General features: G+C 41.7%; 1 protein-coding gene across 3 annotated transcripts in view; it reads left to right on the top strand.

Annotated features, from left to right (window-relative positions):
* Window positions 1–3,498: 3,498 nt before the first annotated feature.
* The window catches only part of bmpr1aa (bone morphogenetic protein receptor, type IAa), a 165,152-nt gene continuing 150,531 nt past the window's right edge, over window positions 3,499–18,119 (top strand). For all 3 annotated transcript variants that reach the window (XM_055661902.1, XM_055661901.1, XM_055661900.1), the window contains exon 1: window positions 3,499–3,704. The gene's annotated coding sequence lies outside the window, so the exon portion shown is untranslated. The remainder of the gene's footprint in view (window positions 3,705–18,119) is intronic.

Raw genomic sequence — 18,119 nt, 5'->3', positions numbered from 1 at the left:
TAAAGGGGTCCTATATTGTTAAATACCAACTCTAGCTTTCTGCAACAGGTTTTATTTATGTTAATAACCTCTGTGACAATTACATGAAAGGCAAAGATTGGTTAATGAAGATTTGTTACTATAGTTGAGTGGCATCATTTGGTGATTTGCAACCCAGACTGTATCTCTCCCTCATCAGAACTTGATCGATTGTCTCCAGCATCTTTTGTTTTCCCATTAACTCCAAGATTTTAATAAAGTTCAAGGTTTGCTGGGAAAATGAAGTAAAAAGATGCACTTATATAGCAATATAAATGGTTCATTGGACCCTTTGGATACTTTGTCTGCTTCCTAAAGGAGGAAAATCAGAAATCTAATCTTAATATAGAAAATACAAATGTGTATTATAAGATTAACAGGTTTACAACCAATCCACTTGGTTCTTTGTTCATCTTGGGGAACAGAGCAGGTCAATGTAATCACAACAATCCTTTAATTGGATGGAGAATTAACATTATATGGTTTTACTGAATGTTACGGTTCCCTTTGTTTATATTATATCATTCTAAGAAAACTATGCCTACATCATTTTACATCAAATTTTGGTGTGCTAAAAGATTGGATTATTTAATAACACCAAAGTGATTCCCCATCAAAAAAAAAACTGGTCAAGTTCAGTGTGAAGTGATTAGAATGGTCCACTCCTGAAGACAAGAACTAACACAGAACCCCAAAATAATTTAGCACAGCTAATGATACTTTGCTGCACAGTAGTCAGAAATGGACATCAGCCTTTACATGTAGACTCCCAACAGCAACCATGGAGGAGAAACAGGCTGCATGTTAGGAGAGAGCAATCACATGTATGCGAAAGGACATACAAGCTCTGCGCAACAAAATATAGCAAGAAGGTTCCGTAAATCCACCAGGACCATCATAAAAAAAGCCAGGCAGCACGTGACATACAGTAGTTGACACCTCAAGGAGGGAGAATCCCGGCATAATGGAGCAGTGTTGAAAGAAATTTGGTGTTGTCAAGGTAAGTCAGGACGATCTACAGATCACTATTCGTACACCTGGAGAATGGAGATAGACACAAAAAGCTGAAGTAACTCAGCGGGACAGGCAGCATCTCAGGAGGGAGGGACATTTCAAGTCGAGACCCTTCTTGAGATCCTCACCAGATATATACGTTTCAAGCAGAGGTCTGGATTATTTGTGAGGTCCCAAATAAAAGTAAATGCTGAGATGTAGCCTGTCCATAAAGTCATTGAACTAGGGATCCATTCATTCAAGAGTCAAGGGTGTTTTATTGTCCTATGTCCTGAAACAGAGCAATAAAAGTCTTGCTTGCAACAGTAGCAAAACAGGTTTGTAAACACACTCAATAGATAACATAATAAACAAAAAAAGATTAAAAAACAATGTTTCATTTGCAGTTCCTAGTCAAACCCAGGCAGTTTGTACTGCGGAGTTTAATTAGAGTTTGTAGTATTCAGTAGCCTGATGGTTGTTGGGAAGAAACTCTTCCTGAACCTGGATGTTACCATCTTATTCACGTGATATAATAAGTACAGAGTGAGGACAAATTCCGCCAGGCATAGGAGAGTGTTAGTTGAGGACAAACGATTGGGTCTCTGTTCAAGTAAGCTTTGGTTTTCTACAACCCAACGATATTAAAATTGAGGTTTAAGAAAGAACTGCAGATGCTGGAAAAATCGAAGGTAGACAAAAAAGCTGGAGAAACTCAGCAGGTTAGGCAGCATCTATGAAACGAAGGAATAGGCAACGTTTCAGGTCGATATCAACTGATATTTAAATTGGGGCGAGGCAAAAATTGAGTCTGAAGAAGGGTCTCAACCCAAAACATCACCTGTTCCTTTTCTCCGGACATGCTGTCTGGCCCGCTGAATTACTTCAATATTACAAGTGAATTCCCTAATTACAAGTTGTACCCATCCCTCTTTTTCCCCCTTGCCTCCAGGTACATGGATAGGGCACGTTTGCAGGGATATGGACCAAACACTGGCAGGTGGGACGTGTAGCTGGGACATGTTGGCACGCTGTGTGGGCAGTTGGGCAAAGCGCCCATTTCCACACTGTATCACTATCACTCTAGATTTACATTTCACACTTTCCCTTTTCTGACACCTTTTCACTTTTAGCCTTTGCCACTATCTGCCTATCACCTCCCTTCACCTGTATCTATCTACCAATTTCTTGCCAGGCTTTGCCCCATCCCTCATCCCTCTTTTCCGGAGTTGTTCCGTCACTCCATCAGTCAGCAGAAACCTCATCAATCCATCCCCACCCCAAATGCTGTCTGCCCTGCTGAGCTCCTCCAGCACTTTGCTTTTTGTTAGAAATCTCAGCATCTGCAGTTTTTAAAAAAAATTGTCACCATGGCCAGGCTAGGTCATTGACGACCCAGGGGACACCAACGGTGCCGGACCCACAGGGCGTCACGGGAAATCACACCCTCCCTCCATCCCTCCCTCCCTCGCTCCCCGATCCCCGGGGAGATCGCTGAGCTCTCTCCATCCCTCCACACCGTGTGCTGGTCCCCGACCCCTCAGGGAGATCGATCGATCGACTGACTGTTCGTCCCGTCTCCCCGTCTCTGTCCCTCGTGCCGTGTGTCGGTCCCCCGGGGTGACAGGGTGGGGTTAGGTGTGGGGGGGTGAGATGAGGGGTGGGGGGGTGAAGGGTGAGGTGGGGGGTGAAGCTGAGGTGTGGTGGGTGGGGGTGAGGGCGAGGAGTGGGGGTAGGGGTGGGGGGTGAGTGTGTGGGGGGGGGGGAGGTGTGGGGGGTGGAGTGAGGTTGGGGGGGGGGTGAGGTTCGGGTTGAGGGTGGGGAGTGGGGGGGGGGGGGGGGGGGAGGGTAGGGGGTGGGGGGTGAGGTGTGGGGGGGGTGAGGGGGGTTGGTTGGGGGGGAAGGGTTCGAGTTGAGGATGAGGGGTGGGGTGGGGGGGAGTGTGGGTTGTGGGGTTCGAGTTGAGGGGTGGGGGGGGGGGGGTGAGGGGGGAGTGTGGGTTGTGGGGTGGGGGTGAGGGGGGCCCCCGTTTGAGTGTCGAGTTGGTGGGGGTGGGGGGTGAGTGTGAGTTGGGGGTGTGGGGTGGGGGTGGGGTGGGGGTGAGGGGTGGGGGGGCGAGTTGGGTTGTGGGTGGGGGTGGGGGGTGAGGTTGGGTGTGGGGGTGAGGGTTGTGGGGGGGGTGGGGGGGGGGGGTGTGGGTTGTGGGGGGGGGGGGGGGGTGTGGGTGGGGTTGAGTGTGGGGGTTGGGGTGGTGGGGGTGAGAGACCGAGACCGCGACCGCCAGCGCCCTCGCCTCCACCATCTTTTTTCCACCCGCCACAATGAGCGTCGTCTCACTCGACGGCAGCGGCTTCCGGCACATTCTGCTCCTCGCGCGGCGGCGTCGTCGGCGTCGGCGTCACCCTGACTGGGCGCGCGCGTGCACGCACGAGCAGGAACGCACGAGCACGAGCGGCCGGGCTGGCGCGTGCACGACTGGCCGTCGGGAGCGAGGACGGCGGGAGTGTGGGAGAGGAGATCGGGGGAGGCCGGCGGCGGGTGTTTGCGGGCTAACGACAGGCGGAGCGGAGGGATTGTTTTATTCGGGAACTTAATAATAATAAAAATACTCCTGCAAGAGAAGAGGATCGTTTAACGGAGAAGGAGAAGGAGAGGATTGTTGCCGAGGAGGGGGAGAAGCAAGCGTCGCTCCGGTGAGTGTAGTTGGGAATTATTCCTCACCCCCCCCTCTCCCTGACTTCTCAAAGCAAAGTGTGTGTCGGGTTTAAAGAGAAAGAAATATGATGGGAGGAGGGAGGTGGAGACAGACCTTTCTCTCTTCCTTTCTCCTCTCCTTTCCTTTCTCCTTCCCCTTCTCCATAGGCCCCCCTCCCCTCAGCCCCCCAGCCTGGCCTCGACCCGCCGGCTGCGGCCTTTCCCCCCTCCCGGCCTGCAGGGAGAACCGAGGGAATACAGAGCAGGCCGGGCACTGGGGCAGCTCCGCGTCGGGATCTGAGGCCAACGCTACTCCCAAGCCGCCTTTGAAACTAAATTAAACTACAGCCGCCAGTGGGTAAAACGTAACCAAGATTAAACTTTCGAAATCGCCGTGGAAGTTCTCCTCTGGCGTCGGTACAGTTTTTATTTTCGACGGTAGAACCCGTTTATAATTATTTTTCTACCCCCACTGCTTCTACCCGTGATCACGATGGGTATAGTTTAGCACAAACCAGTTTGATTGTTAAAACTGTGGCTTTCCGTGTGCATACAATACGTGCTCTGTGAGCCCATGCCCAATCTTGTTTTTCTTATGTTTGTGTTAAGAGGTGATGCAAAGATTTGGGTGTTCGGTGTGAACAGCGCTGTTTGTGTCATTGTTAGGAATGTGCTGCATTGGGACTGTTAACAAACACTTATTTTCTCTAAGTTTTGGACTGTGGATATTTAAAGGAGTCTAGATCAAATTTGCAGATTAAATTTGTCAAATAAGGGATAAGATGTCTGGTTAATCTTAAGGTGTAATAACATTTTGAGGTCAAGATATCCATGAAGTGCTGTCAGAATGGGTATATAACAGGCCACTTGGTGCAGTGATTGAAATGTTTAGGACACGGAGGTAATTACTTATTGATGCATAATTGCACTTCTATCATTTGGGCGCATGTTTTGCCAGGTTTGATCACGGAGCCTGCTGTGAGAAGGAAAAAAATGGTAGTGGTTCGAGTGCGTTTACTGCAAGGAAGCATCGTTCTGATGAGCCGAGTTAAACTATCGTAACTCCATTAAATGTTCACATGATATGTGGTTAGAAATATTGTTGATAATGGAGATTTGGTGTAAGTTACCAGAGCAGTGGTTGTTGTCGCCCAAGGAGTTTGAAGGTGTGAAATTGAGTACATGTTGAATTGTGTTACACACACATCTAAATTCTAAGACTGCCTTTCCTTCCACATTATGTAATTAGAATTTGTTTGGATCTTTCGAGCAAGTAATCAATCAATATGTTTTGTCAGAGAATGATGGATTGGTGGAAAGAAACAAATACAAATCAACTTGGTGTTTAAAAAATTCTGGAAAAAAAGTATCAATAAACCCATGTGTCTCTAGGAGTGTATTTTTAAATTTGTGACCTGTTTTGTAATTGTATGTTGTGAAAGTGTGTAACTCTTGGAGCACTGATGTTTATAGAAGGTATTACACCACTGCAAGAAAGCTACAAGTGGTGCTTGTAATTTCAGATTTCAATAATCATTACAATTGTTTTTAAAGTCAAATCTAATACCTTGTTTGTTTGCTTATTTTTAATTTGTTTATCTATTGATCAGGGATTGTTGCAGTAAAGAGAAACAATATTTCACTAGAAGCATTCATAGTTTTGGCTTGTGCCGTTATTTAAAGAAATAACGCGTTGTCCTTGATATGCTCTGCAACACATGGCTGATCCTATAACTCAAGTATATTATCCAACCCAATTGCTATCCAACCCTATTACTTGATCCTCTGATACTCAAACGTCAGTCAGTCCTGGCCTTGGATGCAGTCAACAATTGAACATCCATGGATTTTTTGCGAAATATTGTTCCAAAGATTTAAACCTCTCAAAACAATGAACTTTTCCATCTCAATTTGTGAGCCGATCCTAGTTCCTGATTTTACAGCCTGAGAAAGCAGCTCATCAACATCATTCCCTTTTACAATCTTGCATGTTTTTTTGATATCCCCACATTTTTCTAAACTCGAGTGACTAACAGAGTCCTCTCTAATCTTTCTTCATTGGGCAATGCCCTCAACCCTGTCAAATTCAAATTTATTGTCATGAGCACAAATACAGCGATGAAAAATCTTGCTTATCACAGGCGCAGACAAACACACAAAACCAAATTATACATAAATTACACAAAATTTAAAAACATATATTCATGCAAAAACAGTTAGAAAAGAAAGACAAACCAAAAAACATTGGTTGGTTCAATAAACCGATAGTTGTAGGATAGGAGCTGTTCCTGAACCTGTGGTGTGGGGGCTTCAGGCTTCTGCATCTTCTTGAAGACCATGGTGCGAGTCCACGATCATGAATGCTGCATTCTTGAGGTAGCGCTTCATGTTGATGCTGTCACTGGAGAAGCAGGCTGTGCCTGTGATGGACCGGGCTGAGTCTGCCACTCTCTGCAGCCTCCTGCGTTCCCGTGTGTTGGAATTGCCCTACCTGGCCATGATGCAACAGCATACAGCTTGGCGTTCATCGCTATCATTCCCTCTGAATACGTTCTATTGTACATCTGCAAACATTTGTTAGAGTATTCAGTGACATAGTGAATCTCTTTAAACTAAGAATGTAGAGGTGCAAGTGAGGTGGTAACACCCAATAATTTTATGCTGCTAACTCTTTCCACCACAAACCCACCAATAAAAACTGGCACATGGTCTCCCCATTTTCCCTTTCTGAAGTCCATGATTAGTTGCTTTGTTGTTGACATTAAGCAAGAAGTTGTGGCACCATTCAATCAGGTGTTCTATCTCTCTCCTGTATGCTGATTCATCATCACTGGTGATCCCCAACCACAGTGGTGTTGTTGGCAAAGTTATAGATGGTGTTGGAGCTGTGCTTAGCCACACAATCATGGGTGTAACAAGAGTCGAGCAGGGCACCAAGTGCACAGCCTTGATTTACACTATATTAATGGTCCGTGAGGAGGAGATGCTGATCCACAATGATTGAGGTCTGCCGATAAGATGTTAAGGATCCAGTGCAAAGGGAGGTACAGAGACCCAGGCCTTGAAACCTGGTTATGAATGCAGAGGAGATGATAGTATGGAATGCCGAGATGTATGATGAACATCAGCCTGAAATATGCGTCCCAGTCATCATTCAAGTGAATCTAAGTTGAGTCACCACCAACATAGAGATGGAAACTGCACACAAATGCCACAAAAGCATAGGATAAATGTGTGACTTTCCAAATCTAGTATTCCTAGCTGCTTGCATTAAAGGTCAATTGCCATTTGTCTTTCTAATTGATTACTGTACTTGCGTATTTACTTTTTGCATCTTATGAACTATTAAAAATAGAAGTAAAATGCACGTTATTCTAGTATTTTAGGCAAATGTTCTATCTCTTTGATATCTGTTCATTGGTGAATTGTTAAATGTTGCTAGTGGCAGAGTTATTAACAATATGTTGCAGATCTTAGATTGTTCTTTTTGATTTTGATGTTGTGGTAAGTTGTGCTGCCAAAATAAAATAAATGGCAATTTAAAAATAAAAAGGGAAACTGAAAATATACAGCAAGTCTGTCAACAAACTGAAAACGCAAAGACCCAACGAAAGATGTTCACCAAAGCATTCTAGCTTTATAGGTGTAAATCAGTTTATTTCTGTTTTGCTTTGATCTCTGATCTAAAGAAAGCCTCTTAAGCATTCTGTTTCTTTTCTGGTAGCAGCTGGTTATAAAATGTAGCAGTATTATGCCTCAAAACAGTGGGTAAAATTAGAAAGCATTTCTCCTCCCTGTTTGGCACTTAAGATACAGTTCCGTAATTATTTACTGAATTAGCATCAAAAAATGCCCGTGCTATTGACCTAAAGATCTTGGCTCATCTGAAGTTCAATCTCACCATGGCAGATAGGAAGCCATACTTTGAATAATTAAATAAATAAATATGAAGTGACAGAAAATCAGATGTGGTAAGCTTTAAACTAAAAGATTGTCATAAAAGCCCAATTAATGTCCTTCAGGGATATAAATCAGCCAAACCTATATGGTCTGGGCTATACATGTCTCCAAGCCCATCAAAGTAATTGATTATTAATTGTTCAGGTAGACCATTCAATTCAGGAACAATAGGAAATGGGCAATAAAAGCTGTCCAAGCCTGTGATGTCTACATCTCTTCAATTTGACGGGCTGCACCCAGTTGATTGACAACTTGTGGTTCTGTAGGAATACTGGTACATCTGACCTTGCATTCTGCCTCTCGCCTCTTCAGTGAGCCCAGAAACTGAGCACTGCGATTTTGAGGAGAGGATTGGATGCAAGGTGAAGAAAAATATTTATTTTGTTTAACCTCTTAAATACAGTTCAAAATATATCAACAGCAACTCAAATGAGTTAAAGGTTTCAAAAGCTCTTTTGGGCAGCAGTAGGATGCAAGTTGCAGTTTGCTTTATCTTGCGGGATACCTTCTGGATGGAGAGGGTTGCTCTAACCAGCTCTCTCGGCAGCAGCCCATTGTCACCACAAGTCTTGGCGCCAGATTGGGTCTAGTATTATCCATAGTTTCAATGATTTTGTCCGAAAAGAAAGGAGTACGTTTGGTGAAAACTGGTTTGGACTTAGACCCACGCTGTACCTACTGAACAATACTTATTTACAGGAAATATATTAGTGGTGAAGAGTAGCGAGTGAATAGGAGAATGGGCGGAAAAGATGTTGGCATGGCAGAAACCAAAATAAATAATAACTATTCTAGTGATTGAAATGGTGAAGTTGGTGTGGGACATACATGGCTTAAATATCAAACCAAATTGAAGTCTTCTTAATTGAAATGCTTCATATAATTTGTGTATATATAATTTTGTTGTTCCCTTTGTGAAATTAGGGGTAGAAAATGATCTCTTGATTCTAATAGGCCTTTTGAAATTGCAGTTGTCTCTCATTGTCCTATATTTATTTCTGTATTAAAAAAATATTTATTTCATTTTTTGCTTAACTAATTTCATTGGGCATTCAACTTCATTTGAACGCAGTCCCAATAATTGACCCCCTTCAAAGGATCTATATGTGGCTTTATTACCATACTTCAATAATTTTCTAAATACTGTTCCATAATATCTATGGGTTCTGAAGGTATACATATATGGCCTGTGAAATGATCCAAACAACACATTAAATAAATAAATGTCATTTTTTACAAGAGAGGTGGGAGCGGGACATCCTGGTAACCCACTGAGTTCCTCCAGCATTTTGCTTTGCTCAAGATTCCATCCAGCAACTGCAGTTCCTTGTGTCGCCTGTAAAACAGTATTGGTTTGGTTGCTGTATTATTGTTATGTTTACTGAAATACAGTAAAAAACGTTGTTTTGTGTTCCATTCATTCTGATCATACCATTGGCCATGTACTTTCTGCCTGACAGGAGAGGGAAAAGGAGAGTATGACTGGCGTGCGAAGGGTCCTTGATTACGATGGCAGTGGGAATTGCAGATGGAGTCAGTAGAGGGGAGGCTGGTCTGCATGATGGACTGAGCTACATTCACAGTTCTCTTGAATTTCTTGTAGTCCTGAGCAGAGGAGTGGCCGTGCCAAGCTACGAGGCGTCCGGATAGGATGTTTTCTTTGGCACATTTTTTAAAAAGTTGGTAAGAGTCATTAGCACATGCCTACCTTCCTTAGTCTTTGAGAATGTGGTTGGATCAGGACAAATAGTTGAAGTTTAAACCCAGAAATTTGAAGCGCCTGACCCTCTTCACCTCAGCACCGTTGATAAAGTCAGGGAACTACATTCTGTTTCCCAAAGTTGATCCGCAACTCCGTCATTTTACTGACGAAGACGGAGATTGTTGTCCTGGTTCAATTCCACCAACCTTCTTCCTGTACTCTGTCTAACCGTTGTCTGAAATCCAGCCTACTGCTGTGCTGTCATTGTAGGTGGAGGTGGAGTAGAATTTGGCTACAGAATCATGAGTGTGTCGAAGTATAGTAATGAGCTGAGTGCACAGTTTTGAAAGGCACCAGTGTTCAGAATTATCATGAAGATAGACACAAATTGCTGGAGTAAATCAGCGGGACAGGCAGCATCTCTGGATAGAAGGAAAGGGTGGCGTTTTGGTTCGAGACCCTTCTTCAGAATTATCATGGAGGATATGTTGTTGCAGGTGGGTGGGGGGGGGGGGGGTGCTGTGTCCTAGGTCCTGGTATTTGGAGAAGATATGAGATTGACGAGATTTGGTTTCTAGTTTTGTGTGAGTGAGGCCACAAGGAATAATTCCCTTGTTTTTAAAATGGTGTCATGGAATCTTTTAAGCGCAGATAAAGTAAAGGAACAGATGGAATCTCCATTTCACATTTTATCGAAAAGACAGCAGCTTTAATATTGCAGAACCTGCCAGTATAGCGTTGGAGCAGAAATCTGATTTATTATGTGCAAGTCTGGAGTGGGATTGAACTCATTGCCTCTGTGTTGGGATGAGAGTACTATCAACAGCCACAGATAGGCACAAAAAGCTGGAGTAACTACGGGACATGCAGCATATCTGGAGAGAGGGAATGGGTGAGGTTCGGGTCGAGACCCTTCTTCAGATTAGGGTTAGGGTCACTGAGCCACAACTGACAGTGAAACTTCACCAGTATATTTATAGTTATTTTTTGAAATGCCAACTGCTGCAATAGAAGAGATCTGTCCTGGGGCAGCCCATGTTGGTGTGGCATGTCAGAAGTTCAGCAGTTTTTTTTGTTCCAACTGTGATCATTCATCATCACGGTCCTGCCATTTAATTAAAACCAGTTCTGGAGACTGTTTTCAATGAAATGGAACCAGTATTTCAAACGCGTTGCTTTTTAAAACCACATAGTGGAACCTGGAAGAGAAAATAACGTTTAAAAACAAATCAATGGCATCAGGAAAATATAGAGAAAATAAAATTAGAAGAACAGATGGGAGAATAGAAGAACTGGATGAGCAGAATGTCATTTTTTTTAAATTAATTGCTCTAACCCGCTAATAATTATATTCATTTAATTGAGATCACCTCTTGAACTTTGAAACACTTGCAAATGTAGGTCCGTTCTAATCCATCTTTCTTCAAAGACAGCCTCTTTGTTCCAGACATTAACTTGATGATTTCTTTTCTCGCTTTGGCCCCATTTAAGTAGTAAATCCTTCCATTGGTAAGGATGCTCAAAATAATTCTCGTTATTTTAGGTGGGTGAACAGAGCTTTGTGATGGATTTTCTATTGAAAAATTGTGATAATTCATATTTTCCTCCATTGTAGGTCCTTCCCAATCATATTAACTGGTCTGTGCTCCATAGCTGCCTCTTTGATGCATGCTTAATACTTTTTAATCAATGCAACTTCAGATGTATTTTAAGCAATGCATTAATGATATATTTGTAGAAATTTCCCTTTTTTTGTGTCCATTTTAAAAAAAATATCAAAACCCAGGTTAAGGTGGATAAAAATATACCACGAAAGAAAAAACCTTCATTATATTTATTATTTTATAAAGACTTTCCTCTTGTAAAATTGTGCATAGAATAGTGTAATTTGTTTGCGCTCTTCCCAGAGAATTAGCCAGGGAATTGCTTGGCATTTGAGCTTCAAACTCTTGAGCTGTCCGACAAATCAGGCTCCACAATTAGGAGACAGATGAGCAGGTTCAGATGCAGAGTTGTTGATGTTTAGTTGTCTTGAGCAGCTTTGGAGATGGGGGGTGGGTGCATATTCAGTATCCCAAGCTCTCAGCTGTGTATTCACTTGTATTCCACCCACCTCATTACATTTTCTATTAGATTACCAGACTTATTATAACATTCATTTTTTCATTGATTTACATCCACTTTGAAATATGTTTTTATGTAATTGTAAATTACTGATGGCACAAAATGGAACGGATAATTTCCAATTCCTAATGCACCTAATTGGTGTAAATTAGATTAAACGAGCTAATTCGGTGAACCTATAAAAAAAAAAATGCAAAAATCTCAAATGCAGAAAAATGAATCACTCAAACTTTATTCTTGAACTAGACATCTGGCACTTTGCTCTCTTCAAAGTTGCTGGTACACATTATAAAGCTGAGATCCAACACATTCTTGAGTATGGAAGATAGACATTAAAAGCTGGAGTAATTCAGCAGGACAGGCAGCATCTCTGGAGAGAAGGAAGAAGGGTCTCGACCCGAAACACCACTTATTCCTTCGCTCCAGAGATGCTGCTTGTCCCGCTGAGTTCCATCTTTTTGTGTCTATCTTCCGTTTAAACCAGCATCTGCAGTTCCTTCCTACACATTCTTGAGTACTCTGCTAGATACACCTTGCCATCCTGCAAATACCTTGCTTATTCCTCTCTCTCTTAATCTTGTTAATAATATTCAATCTATATAATAGTACTTCCCAATCCTATGAGGTCCATGTGTTGTTTGCACTTTCCTGTGTGACACCTTCTCACTTCCCTTCTGTAAATCCAAATGTATGCATTGGATTTCTCTTGCCCAAATAATTTGAAATGATTTTTCGGTTTCAAGTGAAACAGCCAAATTCCCAAGATTATATTCCTTTAAAATTAATATGAGAATGAATGTAAATGTTACCAGCAGGGATTATTAAAATCAGATTTAGTAATACCCATTCATAATTCCCAGAGTTTTTTGAAGGGTAAATTGATTTTAAAAGCATTGATTTCTTCCATATTCAGATGCAAATCTTAAATTTTCACCATCATGGAAGAATATTTAGGCCCAAAAGTACAGCGTGTTTATTAGATGCCGTGTGCAATGCTGACAGCTTTAGAGCTATATATCTGACAGGTTAAAAAAAAAATTGAAGGCCATGCAATTTTTTTTACATCCAAACATATTTTTATTTCACCGTTGGTACTGCAATGATGACTATTTGTTCATTTCAGTAATGGGAATATTGGGCCAATCAACAATATGGCAACAGTCTGCAGAAGGGTTCAGACCCAAAACATCATCTATTCTTTTTCTTCACAAATTCTGTCTGAACTGCTGAGGTACTCCTGCATTTTGTGTCTATCTTCTTACACGATACCTTAATTTTGCTATTGACTGGGATGTAGAGCTCTGTAGCATGATGTCATGTACAATAATAGATTTTCTTTCTCCTATGTCCCTTGTATCTTTTGATTGTCAAATATAAATCAATGTTATATTTAAATGTAATAATTAATCATGCATCAATTTAAGTTGAGGTCATTCTTAACTTGGCTTCTGAAGAGCTCAGCATCAATTTTTAAACTATGCTTCTTGGATTTATTTCCATTAATTGGCCAGTCTTGTTTCCATCTACCCTATTATTTTTCCAAGAATTTTTTAGACATTGATCGTCATCCCTTAACCATCAGAAATCCAGTGAATATACTCCTGATTTGTGTAATTTAACACTTTCATTTCCATGAGAAAAAATAAACTGCTGAAGAAACTCAGCGGATCAGGCAGCATATGTGGAGGGGAAATGGACAGAGAACATTCTGGGATGGGGCCCCTTCTTTAGCCCATCTCCATTCCTTCTTTTATTTCCTTTCTTGTCTTCAATAAGGAGTTTACCATAATTTATTTCCACAGTAATATGTCTCTTTGATTGCCATCCTGGTCTTACCTGTTTGGAGAATTTTTTCCCTCTTCCACTCCTTCTGCACCTTAAAACTTGCCTCTTCCACAGTTCTGACGAAGGCTCTTCATTTTGAAATGCTGGCTCAGAATTATCAAGTGAAAATATTTGGGTGCCTTACTTATGAAATAGAGAAGGAAATCTGGGTTTTTAAAATAGTTATATTGAGATGAAAATTTACGAAACTATTTTACACATCGAGTGATAAGTATTCAGTCGTGATTTATGGTTGTGCTGCTATTCTGGCTAAGGCAACATGGAATAAGCAATGATAACAATCTATTTTGTAACATAATAGAGCAAAATGTTCCAGAATGTGTCTGAAGAAATGGATGTTTGTCATTTTGGCAGCTTTGGTTTGGAAAGCCTGTCAAAACCAATTGCAACTTGTTAGATATTCAGCAGATTTATTTTACTCTGATGAGAAAAAAAGTTTCTCATTGGTGTTGGAGCATGACAATGCCAGAAACCATTCGAAAGAATGAACAGATCATATGTAAATACAATGCCTATTTGAACTATTCCTTTCTGCCTGCACATGCTCCATGTCCTCCCATACCTTGCATATTCATATGCCTCTTAAAAGCCACTATTGTATCTGCTTCCATCACCACCCCTGGCAGTGCATTACAGGCACCAAAACCTCCCTGTGTGCAAAAAAAACCTGCCTCCATACACCTCTTTTAATCATGGTATAGTGACTATGTCTTTGAAATGATAAAAAATGACAAATGCATTAGATAGTAGTTGCTAAACGTGTTTTAAAAACCGCACGTACAAAGATGTTTGGCATACGGATCACTACTTCAACCAGGTAAAGACCTAATATAACAAGAACATCAGCAGTAGCTTGCATTTGCATAGTAACTTGGTCCTAAATCATTAAGAACATCAAAGGGGACAAATAAAACAACACCAAGCAATGTTGGGAAATTTCATGGCAAATAATCAAGTTCGATCAAAACAAGTTTGGTGGGCAGGAAAAATGAGGCCAGGTTGCCAAGGTTTGTCAAGTTGGTGTCAGTGTTGTAAATGTACTGGAACAGTATGTCCAGGGGTGCAGTCCATTCTGGGATTTCAGTATAGATTTTTGTATAGTGCCACTGTCTTTGCTGTATGCAATTCTCTTGGTTGCACCCTGAGATCAAATTCTGGTTATTGGTTACTGAATTCTGGTTATTGTGATGACACAGATCTCGGAAAGAAACTAACCACACATCACCTCAGGATTATATTAGCTGTTTGAAATAGTTTCATGTATCTGGTTCTAGAACTGCAGTACTGAACTGCTAAGAGCATAATCTGACTCATAATCTGGGACCATCTTCAGGGATTCGTTTTGTAATTTTTTTCTTAAGTTGTGCAAGTATTGTTACTTTTGCTCCAAATGTCTGGAATCAGCATTGTGTGAAGCTGTGGCATCTCTTTGTAGAGGGATCTCAATCATTCCCATTCTCCAACTATTTTCCCATTTGAAAACATTGGCATAATCATTGTCAGGGTAAAAGTAAATTTCTTTCTCCAATCTCCCTGGTTCTTTTGCCCAGCAGTTTAAATTTGTTCCCCCTGGTCCTTGAAAAGCTTTCCATTTCTGAACACAAGAAAATATGAGCAGGAATAAGCCATCAGTCCGCACAAGCCTGTCATTCACTATGATTGTAGACAAAAATGCTGGAGAAACTCAGCGGGTGCGGCAGCATCTATGGAGCGAAGGAAATAGGCAACGTTTCGGCCTGAGTTTCTCCAGCATTTTTGTCTACCTTCGATTTTCCAGCATCTGTAGTTCCTTCTTGAACATTCATTATGATTTGTGGCTGATCTATGCCAGCCTTATCTCTGCTGTGTCAGTTTCCATGAACTTCAATTCCTCATTCTTTCAAATATGGATCCATCTCTACCTCTTAAACATATATTGGGGCAGAAAATTCCACAGATTAATTATGTGAAGAACATATTTATTTACTTAATTATTTTTACCTTATATAAACATGCCATGATATTTTATAGTTTTATCTTATTATTGATACATCTGTTACACATCAATTAGCTGGAGAGCTTTGTTTGATGCAAGCTATTTTCAAATTTTTAGGGAAAAAAAGATTTATTTTCATTCATGAAAACCCCTTTTTTTTGGTAGGGGTGAGCTGGGTGAGGAGAAGAACTATTTGGATTTTTTTTATCTGTTAGTTGCTGTAATTTAAATTTACTAACTGACTGATCAAGCAGTTGCATCCTTAGTTTCATGATGTATTTACAGATTTGGCACCTTTGACTAAGACTAGAAAAGGATTTGACAGTTTGGGTTATTTTCCTAAAAAATGCATTACTCTCATTTTGGTTAAATAGCTCCATTCTGAATGTAGATATATTTGCCTGGGTTAATTCTGTTTTGTTCTCCAAGATCTTGCTGAATTACGTGAAGTTTTTGTTTTGCTCTACAGCTAAAGCAAAACATTCTTGAAATTGAATTCTTAAATTAATTGAGTAGTTTGCTAAGTACTGTCTTAACAAGTGAATGAGCTGCACATATCAACTTTCTAAAGGCTTTCAATGGATGACTGGACTTGAGTGCACTTGTCACTCAGTCACAGCATGTGGAACAAAGGGACAAGTGGCATAAAGGATGGAAAACTGGCTACCAAATAAGAAGCTGTAATGACTAACATTGTGAATTTGTACAAGTTAAGATGTGCCATCCTACAGCATTTGCTGCTGGGGTGTTTGATTATTCACTATTTAAAACATGATTGAACTTTGTAATTATAAGTAGTTAGTCTCTGATGGGGCACAGGCTCCAGTGCCGATTATGTAGAGTTTACACGTTTTATTTCAGTATCCTTGAAGTGTGTTTATTACATTTGGATCAAGGTGAGGATCTGACAGGTAGATGTTACTTTATGTATTTGTGAAGAATAAACATGGTAACTAATTAAAAAAAAACCCTACCCAGACAGCTGTCATTGCTTCACCCATATACCAATTAATAATTTTTCACCAGAATGTAGACACAAGGAACTGCAGATGCAGGTTTTCCAAAAAAAGGCACAAAATGCTGGATTAACTCTGTGGTCAGACAGTGTCTCTGGAGAGGCATGGGCAGTTGATGTTTCGACTGGAATCTTCTTCGGACTGATTGTAGTGGGAAGGGGAGAAAGCCTGAAGAGAAGTGGGGGTGGGACAAAGTGATGGCTGGATACAGGTCCAAGGAGTTTTGATTGGTTGGACAAAGGCCAGAGATGTAAAGACAAAAGTGCGAATTTGAGCTAGAAGAGGTACGAAATGTGAAGCCAGACGAACAAATGTAGGTGGATGGGGACAGGGAAAGGGGGAGATGGGTGTGCATCCAGGTGGGGCACAGGGAAGAGAGGGGGGAAAGGAGGTGGGTGGATCTATCTCAATCCCAAAATCCAGAAACAGAACTGCCCTGGCATACATTGTTTCTGCTTGTGCCTACCTCATCTGAAGAAGAGTCCAGACTGGAAACCTCACCTATCCATGTTCTCTAGATATGTTGCCCGACCTGCTGAGTTACTTCTGCACTTTGTGTGCTTTTTTTTTCATACTCCAATGATCTTATTTCCTCTTGTCAGTCTCTTCCTGCCTACATGAGCGACATCTCACACGCCCTTTGACTCTTCAATGACTTTGCATTCCTAGGCTCCCATTGCCTTGCCTTTACCATGGACATTCAGTCCCTTTACATCTTCAATCCCCACCAGGAAAGTCCCAAGGCCATCCGGTTCTTCTTTGAACAGAGACTTCTAACATTCTCCGCCTGGCGGAACTTGACTTCGCCATCAACAACTTCTCTTTTGATCCTAATGACTTTATTTAAGTCAAGGGTATAGCCATAGGCAATCGCATGGGTCCCAGCTATTACTGTTGGCCACATAAACCATTCTTTCCTGCAAACGCACACTGCAACCAACTCTTTCTGCATTGTGGCTGCATCGAGGCTGCCTCCTGTACCTGTGCAGAACTGGACTACAACTCCTCCCATCCTGCATCTTGCAAAGATGTCATCCCCTGCTCTCATTTGAGGCTTTCCATTCTCGGACATCCGAAACATTCTCTTCCTTAGGCAAACGCCTCCGTTGCCATGCGGTGAGAACAGAGAGGTTGAGAAGGAGTTTCTTCCCAGAGGCAATTCGAACTGTAAACGCCAATCTCACCAGGGACTAACTGTACAGAACGTTTTTCCTTCCATTATTTATTATGTAAAAGAATATGTGTGTTATGATTGTGTTTATAATTTGTTTGGTTGTTTTGTTGTTCCGCGAGCATTGCCACTTTCATTTCACTGCACATCTCGTATGTGTATGTGACAAATAAACTTGACTTGACTTGACTTGACTTGACTTTAGAAGATATGGTTTTCTCGCCCCCCTGCTTTTGTAGATGGGTCATCACCCACATCTCTTCTGTGTCCCCTGGTTCTGTACCCGCTCCACCTTCTCCCAGTCAGAACAAGGATAGAGGTCACCTGGTCCTTACTTTTCATCACACCAGCCTCCACATTCAACACATCACTCCGACAATTTCTGCCACCTTGAATATGATCCCACTACCCATCACATCTTCCCACCCTTTTCCACTTTCCACAGAGACCACTTCTTCCACAACTTTTGTTTCAATCGTTCTTTCTCACCCAAACTACCCCCTCCCCGGGTACTTTCCTTTGCAAACACAGGAGATGTATGTCCCTATATCTTCTTGCTCGCATTCATTCAGGGACCACAGCAGTCCTTTCAGATGATACACAGATTCACATACACCTTCT

The sequence above is a fragment of the Leucoraja erinacea genome, chromosome 34 (assembly GCF_028641065.1).
Source record: "Leucoraja erinacea ecotype New England chromosome 34, Leri_hhj_1, whole genome shotgun sequence".
NCBI lineage: Eukaryota > Metazoa > Chordata > Chondrichthyes > Rajiformes > Rajidae > Leucoraja > Leucoraja erinaceus.
This window is presented reverse-complemented; position numbering and strand designations above follow the sequence as displayed.